General features: G+C 38.4%; 1 protein-coding gene across 10 annotated transcripts in view; it reads left to right on the top strand.

Moving 5' to 3' along the window:
* Positions 1-14,566, top strand: part of LDLRAD4 (low density lipoprotein receptor class A domain containing 4) — a 587,101-nt gene that overhangs the window by 417,604 nt on the left and 154,931 nt on the right. The window lies entirely within an intron of this gene.

Raw genomic sequence — 14,566 nt, 5'->3', positions numbered from 1 at the left:
TTTAAATCTGTGTTCTGACATCTTCAGGACTGCCGTTGGGTTCCTCAAGCAATTTTGTACCATTACTCTGGTGCCAGAAATATTTAGAGTTGATTTGATAATGTTCAGTCAGGTCTGCCAGAGGATTTAGAATTTTAGTTTTTCCCCCTGGATTTTCCTTCTTTTGATTAAGCCTCTTAGATATTCAGTCTTTAAAAATTAACATGTTGGAAATAATAACTAAGACTTCCAAAGATGAACAGAAATAGTAACTTCTATGCTTAATATTTGGGGACAGCCACACAGATCATGCATGTGTTCCTCCCAAAAATCTACCCCAGGTTCCAGATATTCTGTGAATCCACATCCCTCTCAAAACTATAGCTCATTTGTGTAGTATAAGAAATGTTGAATATGAGTAATTCACAGAAGCATGAGAAGACTTATATGAAAGGCACAGAAAGAAATCAACAGTACCAGGAAAAAACATGTAAATGGTAAGAAAAGAAGGAAGGAAGGAGGGAAGAAAAAAATTGAATAGTGATTAAAATGAACAAGCTTGGCCTTGGAAGTGAGTTTAGAAAATGTGTTTTTGTCCATTCCTTGCTGGAGGTGAGGGCAGTAGAGGGGTAGAATCTATGGGTGTGCCTTATCACATAATTTTAGATATTGTTGGTGTTTTGGTTGGTTTTGCTAAAATGTGTTTTCCTCCTTTTTAAAAAAATTTATATCACAAAGAATGTTTCTGGGAAAAGAAGGTAGGAAACAAATCTAGAGACAAAAGATTTCAATAAAAATAAAAATACATTTTTAAAAATTAGAAAAAAGCATGAACAAATGGCTTTAATAATAATATGGACAAGTTCAGTTTTCTTGAACTTAGCTGATAAAGAGATTTTTCATTAGGGCAAAAAAGAAAAGTCCTCCTTAGCTGTATTAGTAGAAGAGTGTACATAAGAAAGTCCCAGGTGTTGTGCTATCATATTCCTTTCTAGGTGTGACACTGAGCCATTCACAAACACCTCCCCACATGGCACTAATCACCATCACATTTAGACCCTGGTCTCATGGGTTCTTCTCAGTATTCTCTTTTTTTTCAGGGAGAAATTTCTGGAGGATTGAAGTTATATCTCATGCACACATACACATACACACATACACATTTACGGATATATAGATACATCTATGTCTGTGTATATATGTATCTACATATCTATGTACGTATATAGATAGTGTGTTGAGTACATGTATAAATGAAAATCGAAGTGATGACCATGTTCATGTGTCTATGTATGTATGTGTGTGCGTATATATAAATTCACATATTACTAAAGAACTCATATGCCCACACACAGGTCTGGATATAGATATCCATTATGTAGGCACTGACATAGGACCAAGACCCCAAATTTCCCTGGCCAACCATATTGGAAGGGCTTGCTTGCTTCTACCTGCTCCTAGAACCTATTCCCTGCACACCTAACTTGGAACTGACTTCACAGATTGGTGCTCAGATATACTTCTTTTCAATCACTCTGGACAGGAAATCAGCCCCAAGAAGCCACATTCAGACACTCCAAGATTTCAACTGACCTGTGTTCTCTTCTCCAGTCTTTCCCTTCTATTTCCTCTCTACTTCACTTACTCGATAACTGCCTCTGCTCTATCACAGATATAGCAAGGGGCTGAATTTGCCTTAACAATATTCATCAGTATAGTCAAAGGAAGCATGGGTGTTCTTTAGATAGCCTAGGGGAATAATTAGCCATTATAGACAGCTGTGTCTTCCTTATGCAGTAGTCTGCCTTCCCCCATATTCTAAACCTTAACAATGATAAGGTTATTCAAAGCCATTCAGTAGAAGGGTTGGTTGAAAGTATTACAGTGTTTAGCTTATGGGAGAGAAGGCTTAATGAGGACATGATAGTTATCTTCAAATATTTGAAGGGCTGTCATGTAGAAAAGTTCTATTTGTTTCTAGTGCCGTCCATCCCTCTGTTGATTATTTCCAATCTATCCTATATAAAACTTGTTTATACACAGTTGTTTGCCTATTGACTCTTCCATCAGACTGTGAGCTTCTTGAGAGTTAGGTCCTATCTTTGGCTTTTCTTTGTATCTCTAGTGTTTAGGTACTTGGCACATCCTAGGCACTTAATGTTTATTGAACTTTAAAATGTTTATTGTCCTCCTAACAGATCCCAAAGGTCAGAACTGGGAACAATGATTGGAATGTTCAGAGAAGCACATATCAGCCTAATACAAGAAAATGTTCATAACAGAGCTGTCTAAAAGTGGAACAGGCTGCCTTGGGAGGTAATAGACTCTCTGTCACTGGAAGTCTTTAAGCCAAGGGTTCTTAATCTTTTTGTATGTCATGTATCCCTTGGGCAGTCTGGTGACCCTTTCTGAGAATAATGCTTTTAAATGAATAAAATAAAATATGTAAGATTACAAAAGAAGCCAATTATGTTGAGATATAGTTATATTTTTTTTGAATTCACTGTCTCTAAGCTAAGAACCCTTTCTTTAAGTAGAGAATGAATGATCACTTACTAAAGATATTTTAGAGGACTTGGTTGGACTAGATGACCTCTGAAATCCTTTCCCATTTTGAGAAGCTGTGATTCCATTAAATAAGTTATGAGAAATTATGTTTCAGGCGTCCTCCCTATTCTGCCTTGCAAGGATCACAAGTAACCTTCTCTTTGGGAAAAATCTTAAATTCTGTCTTGGGGCTGTGTACATCTATCTGCTCAGGAGCAGAATCATCATTCCCTATCTGGCCACAACTCTAAGTCTTCCTCTCAAAAATGTACTAATTCATCATTGTCTTCCTTTTCCTTAATAAAAATAATAGCTCAAATTTATATAGCACGTTAAGGCTTGAAAAGTGTTTTGCACAAATTATCCTGTTTGATCTTGTGGAAGCTGTCAGAAGCAAACCAAAACCCCCTAAATAGAATTGGAAATCCTTTGTCTCTTGTGATTTTCAGGTTATGCTGTGACTGCTTTAGTCAATAACAAGTGTGTTTGTACTGCAAACTTCCTAAATACAGAGAATTGTTCTGCATTTTAGCTATGAGTATTTGGAAATTTTGGCAGAAGAGATTAATTTTTTCATTAGGCATATTTACATGATTAGTCCTTTTTGGAACTGTATTCAGATGTGAAAATTAATCTATCATGGAAGTTTGTTCTAGTGTCAGAAACTTTCAGATTCTAGTCTCTACCCTTATTCTCTCCCCAACTGCTCCCTTATTTATTTCTGCCTTCAACCAACCCCTAAGCCTCCTGTCCTAAAGCTACCCAGCCTTTCCACTGTGCTCTCTATAATGCCTGCTTCATAGGACACTAACTAGATTTGATCTCAAATTTTTTTCCTTTATTCTCCCTCCATCTTCTTATACTCACTGAGACCCAGCTTCCTCCTGATGACACAACTTCTCCGACCACCCTGATGAGCACTGATTGCACTTTTACTCATTGGCCATGATGAGGGAGTTATATTATCCCCTAATGCCGCTTTCAGGCTCTCCCTCTAATACCATCCCTCAGTAATATCTCTTCCTTTGAGGTTCATTCAAACCATATTCAATTCACCCAATCAAGATTATGGTAGCAGCTGTCTACAGATCTTCAGGGTATTCTTCTTCCTTTTTTAATGAGTTTAGTACCTGGTTCACATTCTTTCTCTCCTCAAGTCTTGCCCTCATACTTGTAGACTTTAGCATACATATTTATATTCCCTCATAGGTCCATTGTGTTTCATCTTTCCATGTTTCCAAACACCCTAATTTCCCAGTTTCTCAATTTACTCATTTCTCATGAACTAGTCCCCTCTACCCCCACTTAGAGTTACCCACAGAAATGGCCATACCTTTGAACTTGCCATCACTCACAAATGTTCCACATCCATGTTCATAAACTCTGAAATTCTTTTATTTAGTTATTCCACCTCTCCCTCTGCTTAGCAACTCTAAACCCTGTTCCTTGACCTCACTAAAACCTCTAATTTTCACCCCCTAGTTATTTCCCAGGCCATCATCCCTGCATAAGCTACACTCTCTATCTTGACTTCTTGGTGATTCTACACTATCCTCTTCTCTCCAGTCCCTTGACTGATATCACTGATTTTGCCCTGCCAAACTTCTATCTTGGATTATTTCCACATCCATTGCCTTCAGTTCTGCTCACATGCTGCTGAATGAAGTTGGGGAAAAAAATCACAAAATTATCCTGACTGGATCCTCTACCGATTTATTACATAATCACAACTGGGCTTTCCCTGCAACAAGGCAATCCTTTTACATCTTCCTAATGGAATCCTAATGGATTCACTGGGGGCAGCTAGGTGATACATTGGATAGAGTTTGAGGCTTGGAGTCAGAAAGACCTGAATTCCATCCACCCTGACTAGCTGTGTGATCCTAGAAAAGTCACTTAGCCCTGTTAGCATCAGTTCCTCATCTGTAAAATGAGCTGGAGAAGGATATGGCAAACAGCTCCAGTATCTTTGCCAAAAAAACTCCAAATGGGGTCACAAAGTCAGACATGACTGAAGTTACTCAACAATGGACTCACTATTGTGCTTGCACCAGTGGCTCTTCCAGACCTTTTTATCCCTCCTCAAACCTTTCATTATCTTCCCTTCCTTGACTCTCTCAGCTGTGAACCATGCCTTATATTTCACTGAAAAAAAAAAATGGAGGCCTTTTGCCAAGAGTTCTCTTTTCTTCCTTATTTCTCATCTCGCATAGCTCAGATGCCTTTGGACACTATCTCTCCTCCTTTGTCTCTATTTCACATGAAGAAATAGTCTTTCTCTTTGCCAAGCCATATTCTTCTATGTGCACAATTCATCCCATTCTGGTCCATCTTCTCTAGCAGATTTCCCTTTCTATCATTCCCACTGCCTCACTAATTTTCAGTTACTTTGTGTCATATGTGTCATATGGCTGTTCCCTTACAAACATGTCCATGTCCCCTCTGTCCTCAAAAAACCTTCATTTGAACCATTCATTTCTTCTAGCTATCATCCTACTGTCCTCCCATTTATGGCTAAGCTCCTTGATAAAAGGCTGCCTACAATAGGTACCTCCCCTTTGTTTCCTCTTCCTCTTTTTTTAATTCTTTGCAATCTGGTTTCCAAACTTCAGCTTTTAACCTAAATTACTCTCTTTCAAAGTTGCTGATGATCTCTTAATTGCCAAATATTAACTTTTCCCAGTCCTCACACTCCTTGACTTCTTTGAAACCAATGACACTGCCAATCAGTCTCTTCTCCCTAGGTTTTCATGACACTGCTCTATTCCTGCCCACTGGACTACTTCTGCTCTACCTCCTTTGTTGATTCTTCATCTAAGTCATGACCACTAATTGTGAGTGTCCCCCAAGGCTCTGTTCTAGCACCTCTTCTTTTCTCTCTCTATACTATTTCACTTGATCTCATCAGCTCCCATCATTTCAATGATCATCTCTATGTAAATGACTCTCTAATCTGCTTATCCAGCCCTAACCTGTCTCCCAATTTATCTCACATCTCCAGCTGACCATTTGATACCTCTAATTAGATGTCTCCTAGATACCTTAAACTCAACATGTTCAAAACTAAACTTATTATCTTTCCTCCCCTTTTCCTAACTTCCCTGTTGCTTTTAAGAGTATCACCGTCATCTTCCCAATCACACAGGCTCAGAGCATAGGTGTTATCTATTTTCCTCTTTCTCTGATCTCCCATATTCAATAAAGCTTTCTTAATCTTAATGTCTTTTCTCTGACACTACTTGGAAAAGAACCCTGCGTAAATCTCGTTTGTGCCATGTGTGAACGTTGCCTCCCCCATTAGACTATGAGTGCTTTGAGAGCAGGGACTTTTTTTTGTCTTTCTTTGTATCCCCAGCACTTAGCACAGTGTCTGGCATATAGTAGGTATTTAATAAATGCTAGTTGATGGATTGACATTTTCTGCTTGCTCTCAACGGAGTCTTGAGACAATCAACAAGTCCCAGAAATCTGAAATTATGGTGGATTATTTTTTACCGTTATCCTTATCTGATGCTGTGTGTATAGTAGTAGAAAGGCAAGATATCACAGTAGAATCCTCATGATCTCAATCATTCATATTTATTGATAATTTCACATACTCTGCTTTTGAAGATGTTAGGAGGAACAGAAGTTACTGATTTTTTTCCCAGAAAACTAGGCTATTATGGTAGCAGGATTTTGTTGTTTTGGTGGTAGTGTTTTTAATAGGACTGGTAAATTACCCGAGTTTGATCCTAATCCTTTATTTTATCCCAGGATTTTAAATAACTAGTTCTCATTCTGGGTAGAAAGGAGCATTGGCCTTAAAGTCAGAAGAACGGAATTTGAGACCAGGCCTTGCCTCTTGCAGGTTATGTGATAAGTCCTTTCACTTCTTGGGCCTCAGTTTCCTCATCTGTAAAAGGGGGCAATACTCTGAGTCCATATATTTCACAGCAGAAGCAGATTGGCACTGATGGAAGAAGATGCCACCCTCCAGAGCAAAAGTTCTCCCATATCAATGAAATCTTAGGACTGATTTAATGATCTCCAAGGTCCCTTCCAGCTATAAAATTCTATAGTTACAAATCCATATTTTCAAACGTTAGGGTGGTTCCTAGTCTTCCTTGCTAAAATGACTATTTAATTTTCCACTATTTTGCCCTTTGGTAATGAGAACTGAATCAAGTTAAGTTTAATGTGTTTTAAAGAAATCCCCCACTAATTTTGGACCAACCTAATTGATAATCTTGTTGCTGTCTTTCCCTTTTTCTCTTTACCTTTTTCTCTCGGTTCTTTTTAGAGGTCCCTTTGCATGTGTTTGTTGAGTGATTCCAAGTTTTTTTAAATGGTTAGTATTTAAAAAGTAATGATAAAAAGGATATCTGTTTTTATGTGATGTGATTTGCCTAATTGTAAGTTTCATACTTTTGGATCTCAGCAACTCCCTGAAGCCGGGATGGGGTAGGGTGGGGTGGGTGGGTGGAACACGAATTTATTAAGCATTTACTGTGTGTCAGCACTCTGCTAAGTCCTTCTACAAATATTATTTCATTTACTAGTATTTTCATTTTACAGTTGAAGGAATTGAGATAGACAAAGGTGACTGATTTGCCCAAGCTCACATAGCTTGTATCTGAGGCAGAATTTGAATTCAGGTCTACCTAGCTCCAGGTTGAACCCTTTACCCACTGTGCTACCTAGGCATCTCTATCTACAGTAACCTGTGGCTGCACCACTAGGCTGGTGATGTACAAGCCAAAGAGGTGTAGGACTGAACCTGTGCTACTGTTAGGTGACAGTGGTCTATATCTTAAGTGTTTCCATTTGCTTTCTTCTTCCATAGTATAGGGGCATTTTTGCCCCTTTAGTTGAGCCAGAATCCTGAAACCCACCACAATCAAGTGATGATTCCCAAACTTTTTGGAGTTTTAAAAGCCTATTGTTTATTTTCACAAACTAGCCTCATATGACCCCTAGTGCACCCCCACCCCTCCTCAGACACAGATACTTCCTTCAAAAAAGAATCATGTGGCATACATACATTTTAAAAATTAAAGCTAAATTTGTTTTGAGAATTTCAAAATATTTCTTTAGATAATTGAAAACACTGCAGGATAACCACACAGGCAGGCCTGGGAGGTTGTCATCAAAATTCGTTCTTTTAATTCTTTAACTCTGGGACTGAAAAAGAAATTAGTTGTTAAAAATTTCATGAGTGGAATGGTTGTTCTGTTGGCAGGCAGTGTATTCTTGCTTTGAGGGAGGTCTCAACCCTTGCAGTCATCTGGACCATTGATCACTAGAAAAGAAAGTTAATATTATCTGTTCCAAACATTGAATCCCAAGAGCCCTAACCTTAGCTTCCCAGTCATCTCTCTTCTTAAATCTGCTCGGTTTAACAAAGGTTGTGAGAGCCAGGCTCTCCTGGTGTTAAATGAATATCCCCAACACAAATGTCAACGTATGCTCAGTACGCATACTTCTGCGAAGAAACTATGGATTTTGCTTTCTGACAGGACCAAGACTGGGCCTTTTCCCTCAGTTTTTGAATCTATAAGTATAATATACTCTTTTTAAAAACCAAGTAGTTTAAAATACCATTAGTTAGCTTGTGTCACTATCCATTGCTCTTCAGTCCTAAATTAAGGCTGTCTTGGTTAAAGCTACTTATCCCCAACTGTGCCTGAGTATTAGAGGGTCTTAATTACAATCCCTATGATTGGGGAATGAATGTGTGTGTGCTCTTTGGATTAATGGAGTGAGATTCCTTTGATGATGTACTTCAGAAATTATGTAAAAATTAACCTCTGACTTTGAGATTATGAACCAAGTTGTAGGTCTAGGCACTGCTATAGGGTTATGAGGATAACTTGGTTTTTTTTTTTAAACCAGACATTTCCTATCTTCTTATAAAATTTGAATGTCTCCGTAATCCTGACTTGTCATACGAGAACTCAGCCAAAGTCGCTAGTGAAAGGTGATACCTGTTTTTGTTTATATTAGTTTTAAACAATTTATTGACTTAGAAAAATGATCATAATATAACTAAATGCATTTATTTTTATGTATTTGAAAAAATGTATACAACTCAATTACTTGCTACATGTAATTTCTATACACTGACCCAGAGCTTTCCTTTCAAAGATTCCAGAGTCAATCATTCCCATTTATAAATATATACATATATGTGTGTATGTGTGTATATGTGTACATATGTATATACACATATATTTGTGTATGTATACATACATACATACACATACATAGTTGGGCAGAGTTTAGATTGGTAAGTACTTGAATCAGAGGGAAGGGGCCTAGGCTGGTTTTGACAAGAGCTATCCTTTTTGCCCCTTCCCCTATCTTTAATACTGACCTTGATCACCTCAGTCAGACTCTTAGCATGAACATGCAAGAGATGACAGACAAGAATATGAAGCTAGGATGAGGGTTGGGGGAAGGAGTGATGGCAATATCCCACTATAGCCTTTATTGATTGGCAATATCCCACTATAGCCTTTCGCACCTAATCTTAAACTGTTCACTGCATTAGTAGATATTCTCTAAAAATTAGCCATTTTGTGAGTGTGTGTGTGTATCTTTGTTGTATATATTGTGAAAGTGAAAAACTTTAAGTCTTCTATATATTTAGGATGAGATCCAAGCTTGGAAAAGGAATGATATTTCTACTGGAATTTAAGCTTTTTTCCCTCCCTTAATTTCCTGTGAGATTTTTATAGTAATATCAAAGAGCAAACGAGTCCATTGAATGTGTGTGAATTATGCTCTTTGTGCACATTTTTTCCCTTCCTCAATTTGGATTAATAGTTCCTTGGGAGCTTTTAGGACTTTGGGAGAAGCATATCAGGCCTTTCTTGTCAATGAGCTCTCAAAGATCCCTAATCTGCATATTGAGAATAAATGTTCCTTGGTAAGGTGGGATATAGCATAGAATTTATGTGTGTGATCTTCATATAAAAAAAGTAAATAAGAGAACAGTATGTGTGTAGTCTATATAGATGCGTGTGTTTATATGTAGATGTATGTGTGGGTGGTGGTAGTGGTGACAAAAGTATAGATTGATGTTCAGAGTGTCAAAATCAGAAATATGTGTATAATAGAAAATGCTGCTGGCACATTTAATATCACATGTGATTGTAGTGGTTTAACAATACTAGAAACTATCTCTTCCAAGTTGTTTTGTGAGCTGTAGTTTTTCTCCCTAAATTTCTAGTTCATTCCGAGTCACAGTGACATGTAATATGTCATTTGGAAGCTTGATTTTCTTAGAGAATTTTCACATTACTGTTGTTCTTATGGTAGCCTATTTATATCATCCTCTTCATCCTTCGTTTTAGAAGAGGAGCAGTAGCATCATGGGGTGACATTTTGATTTGCACATGAATTGAATTGAAGTGAGGCCAAGTTGCCCAAAGCCGTCAGCCTCACTCTCTTCTAGAGCCATCAAAGTCCAGGGGCAAAACAAACACCCGGTGTCCAGGAAGGACTAGCACCTCTGGTGTGAGAGCTTGCCTTTTCAGGGCTGCTTCTCCACCTTTGGTGTCTACCTGTCATCGAGCTCTCTTCTATGGCTCCAGGAAGCTGTAGCATGAGCAACAAGCACATCCCAAAGCACATCCCAGGTCTTGGCACATAGGCTAAACTAGGTTGAGTATAATCAACAGATCTCCAAACCCTCAGTGAGTTAAGGGGACTGAATGGGTAAGAGCAACTATATTATCCAGGTGAATTAAGTTGATATAGAGTTCATAATTCTGGTAATAGTCTATTCCTATTACTGTATTGGCAAATGGATAAATTCTCACTGAACCAAAATATTGGTATTTGAAAGGGTACTTGATGTCTTGACTTTCTGAATCAGTACAGAGAAAAAAAAAAGGAAAGTCATTGACTTCATTCACAGAATCATAGAGTCTTCAGTTTAGAGGTCATCAAGTCCAGCTTCTCCCTCAATATTCCCTTTGATCAATTCCAGGGAGGTGAATCTCACGACATCCTGCTGACTGCTTTTAGCATGATATATTTATCATGGTACCAGAAGAGAGTGGTGTTGAAGATCCTTATGGAATACTACTTCATAAGGTGTTATTACATTTGTTGATGCTGCCTTTTCCTTCAATACTATGGAGCTTTTAGACAGCTAGGTGGAATCAGTACATGTGAGGCTATGCAAAAAATGCTAATTTCACATAATACATTATGGCTTTCCTTACAAATCAGCATTAGAAACAGTTCACAGTGGGGTCTTTAATCTTTCCTCCAGATTTGTCTGCAGCCTTTAATGAGCAGCTGGCAGTTTTGCAGAAGAATGTTTACTTGTGTGATGAATATTCTGTTCCCTTTATATATAGTAAGTCCTTAGCAACATAGGAGTTAGAGCTAGAACGGACCTTATAGACAACCTAGTACAACACCCTCATTTTATAGTTAAGGAAACTGACATTCAGAGAGGTGAGATGAGTTGGTCGGGCTCACACATTGAGCAATAAGTGCCAGAGCTTGGATTCAAAGCCAGGTCCTCTGATTAAAGAAAAAAAGATTCAATGGGGGAGAGAGATGGAGGAAATGAGGGAAGAAGGGAGGAAATGGGGGGGGGAGAGAAAGAGGGAAGAAGGAAAGAGCAGGCAAGTGTGAGACAGAAAGCATGAAAGCATTTATGAAACATCTACTATGAGCAAACACTGTGCTATAGACCCCCAGGAATACAAATACAGACACAGGTAAGATAGTTCCTGTACGCAAGGAGCTTATTATAATGGGGGAAAAGAGTATATAAAGAGGTGTTTCCCAGCTCTCGTCTTCTTCGTGGATAGCACTTTTCTATACAGTGCGGATTCTTAACCTGGAGTCTGTGAACATTTTTTTAAACAGTATTTGAAAACTACTTTAATGTAGTTGATTTTCTTTGTATTCCTTTATATTTTATTTCAAGAATTGAAAAAGCCTGTCCTGGGAAGGGGCTCAGAGGTCTCACATTGGCATGACTCACTTCCTGCTGTAGAGGAAGCTTTGCCAAAGAGTCGCTCTGAACAGTGCTCTACATATGCCTGTTATTACTTATGGTGACTCCCTACCACATAGCACCTCTCCCAAGGTTCCCTGTCCCTGCCAGGCTCGATCTGGCCACACAGATCCTCTCCTGAAGCTACTGTGGCTGCTTGGGAAGCTAGGCAAACGTCAGGGTTAATTAGGTGACCCAGCAGCATTACAGTTTGAGATTACAGAAGATGCATAGGAGGAAAAAGACAGAGCAGAGGCAGGAACTGAGAAGAAGGGAGTGAAATCAAGGATTAGCTTCTATTTTCAGTTTTTAAAACTCTGATAAATCAAAGGGATGGATACTAAGGACAAAGTCTTTTCCTTTCTAAAAAGTGATCTCTCTACTCTCAGACTTCTCAGATCACTTCACTTGGACCTATCCTTTGTTCTTATCATACTCACTTGCATAACTTGGAATTATGCATATGTGACAATCCTCTGTTATATGTAAGCACCTGGAGGGCAGTTTCCACGTCATATCTGTCATTGTATCCCAGTGTTTAGTCTTCTTCACAGAGTGAACTCTTATTTTGGACCTGTGCTCTCTCTCTGAAATATACACACACACACACACACACACACACACACACACATACACGTATCTATGTATACATGTATATATGCATTATATATGTATTTACTTACATACGTGTGTATGCATACGTATATGTGTGTGTATACATATATATGTATATGTTGTTTCTCCCCAATTATAATAAAAACTCTTTGAAGGTAGAAATTGCTTCACCTCTCTCCAATCCATTCCTTACCCAAATACCAAAATAGTCTTTCTTTAGCCCAGGTAAACTTGATTTTCCACAATCATCTCTCCAGTTGTTACTGCTGTTCATTTATTTCAGTCACGTCTAACTCTTCACGATCCGATTTGGAGTTTTCTTGGCAAAGATACTGGAGTGGTTCGCCATTTCTGCCTCCAGTTCATTCTACAGATGAGGAAACTGAGGCTAACAGGGCTAAGCAACTTGTCCAGGATCACAGAGCTAGTAAATGTCTGAGACCGGATTTGAACTCAGAAAGATGCGTTTTCTTGACTCCAAGGTGCTTGCTACCTAGCTGCTCTCTCTTGGTGTAGGATGACAGCTAAACAAAAGGGACTGAAATCCCTGCAGTCTGATACAGACTGCCTGGCTATTAGAATGGAGACTACGGTGCATCTAGCTTTACACTCCAAAGATAAAATTGAATCATTGACAGCATTTATATCAAGTATAGTAGGTACCACAATTGTGATTTTATCACACTGTTTAGAATTCTCAAAAAGCCTTTACGTGAGACTCAATGGATATGGCCTCAGTAAGGATCATGCCCCCAGAGTAACTAGAAAATTTTGAAAAAAGTCTCCCAGGACTATTTCTTCCAAGTTCAGTTGAAGGCTTCAGACCCTACTTATGTGTTTGACCCTCTCTACCCTACCCATTTGTCCCAGCCAGTAAGAACTCAAAGAAATCTCTGCAGAGAAGAATGACATGAAAATCTTTTCTCCCTGTTATAGTTCAGGGTTCTAATCCCTGTCCTAAGCTATTTATTCTGTGTGCTGACCATTACAAGGGCCTCCTTATCACCTTGGATTTAAGATGTTCAGGGTTCCTAGAGCAACCATTTACAATAGAATAAGATTTTCCTTTCTCTCCTTTCCTGTGTGAGAGAGTCATGAGTCAGTATAATTAAGATTATGTAGGCTCATCCTTTTTCAGCCTTGGACTCAGAGATGTTACATGATTTGCCCAGGATCGCACAGCGAGTACAGTTCCAGAGGCAGGGTTTGAAGCCCCATTGTCTTTACTCAAAGGCTAACTCTCTATCTATTACACCACATTGATATAGAATAAAATATAAAATGGATAGTTGATTGAAGAAATTAACCTAGATCTTACTGTCAGATATGAATGTGGCAGAGTGGTAGGTAGCAACTGGAGCTTATCCTCTACAGCCTTGCACAGAAACACAATTCTGACAGGATGCCTGGTATGCAGCAGCAGTGACCTTTCAGTAAGAGCTCACAACTCATGAGAGATTTCAGACTCTCCCTGATTTATTTCTTGCACATTCCAAACAGAATGTGACCACAGAAAGAAATTCGGAAGGCTGCCTTTCCAGATACAAATGGGAGATGATGCCTGCCAGCTACCTGGGATTTCAGTTCTATTTTAAAGGAGGTCATCCACATGTGGAAAATGATAAAATGCATAATTGAGGCTTTGATGGCCAAAAAGACAGGCTAGATGCAGTACAGTACTTTTAAGAAGCCCTGTCGGAAGTTGGTCTGCTGCAGAGTGGGGCTCATGGGGCTCAAGTAAATAATACATGCTTTTATGATGGAATCTATCAAGTTGCCTTGTGAAGTGTGTTTTTCATATTCAGTGTGGATATGCCAAGAAGCAGAGATTGAGCTGCCAACCCTTCGAATATTTAAAAAAAAAACAAAACCACCGAGAGAGGAAAAATTAACCTCTGGATCAATTAAGATTCTTTCTCTAAATATTGGCACGATGTTTGAATATGCATGTGCATAGTAGGCAGCCTGCTGATATGATTGAAATTGTATATCATGCACATGCATTATACTCCATTTTATTATATTATTATAGTTCTTTATAGACAAATAGGTAAATTATCCCACAGAGATGAAAGGATTCTATTTTGAAGTATTATCATGCCCAGATGATGTTTTGTTTCATTAAAATGGTATGTTTATCTCTTCAGTAGGAAACTGTTCATTTGGAAACACTTCAGATGATTTTTAAGGTAGTTTGGTGAGATTTTAGGATGATTCTGCTATGCAGACTTGAATCTTTAGTTGCAGCAATTGAATAAAAACTAAGCTGATGGTGGAGTTCATATTTAAGTCAAAAGAATGAGAATATTTCTCTCTGTGCTTTTGGCATCATGACTTTAATTCATCCTCCTTGGAGGATAATTTGTGGAGCTACCAAAATCCTAGCAATAAAAAAGACATAAAAATCAGTATAACTCTATTGAG

This window comes from Notamacropus eugenii, chromosome 4 (assembly GCF_028372415.1).
Source record: "Notamacropus eugenii isolate mMacEug1 chromosome 4, mMacEug1.pri_v2, whole genome shotgun sequence".
Taxonomy (NCBI): Eukaryota; Metazoa; Chordata; class Mammalia; order Diprotodontia; family Macropodidae; genus Notamacropus; species Notamacropus eugenii.
Note: the sequence above shows the minus strand (reverse complement) of the source record. Positions and strands in the feature narration are given on the sequence as shown.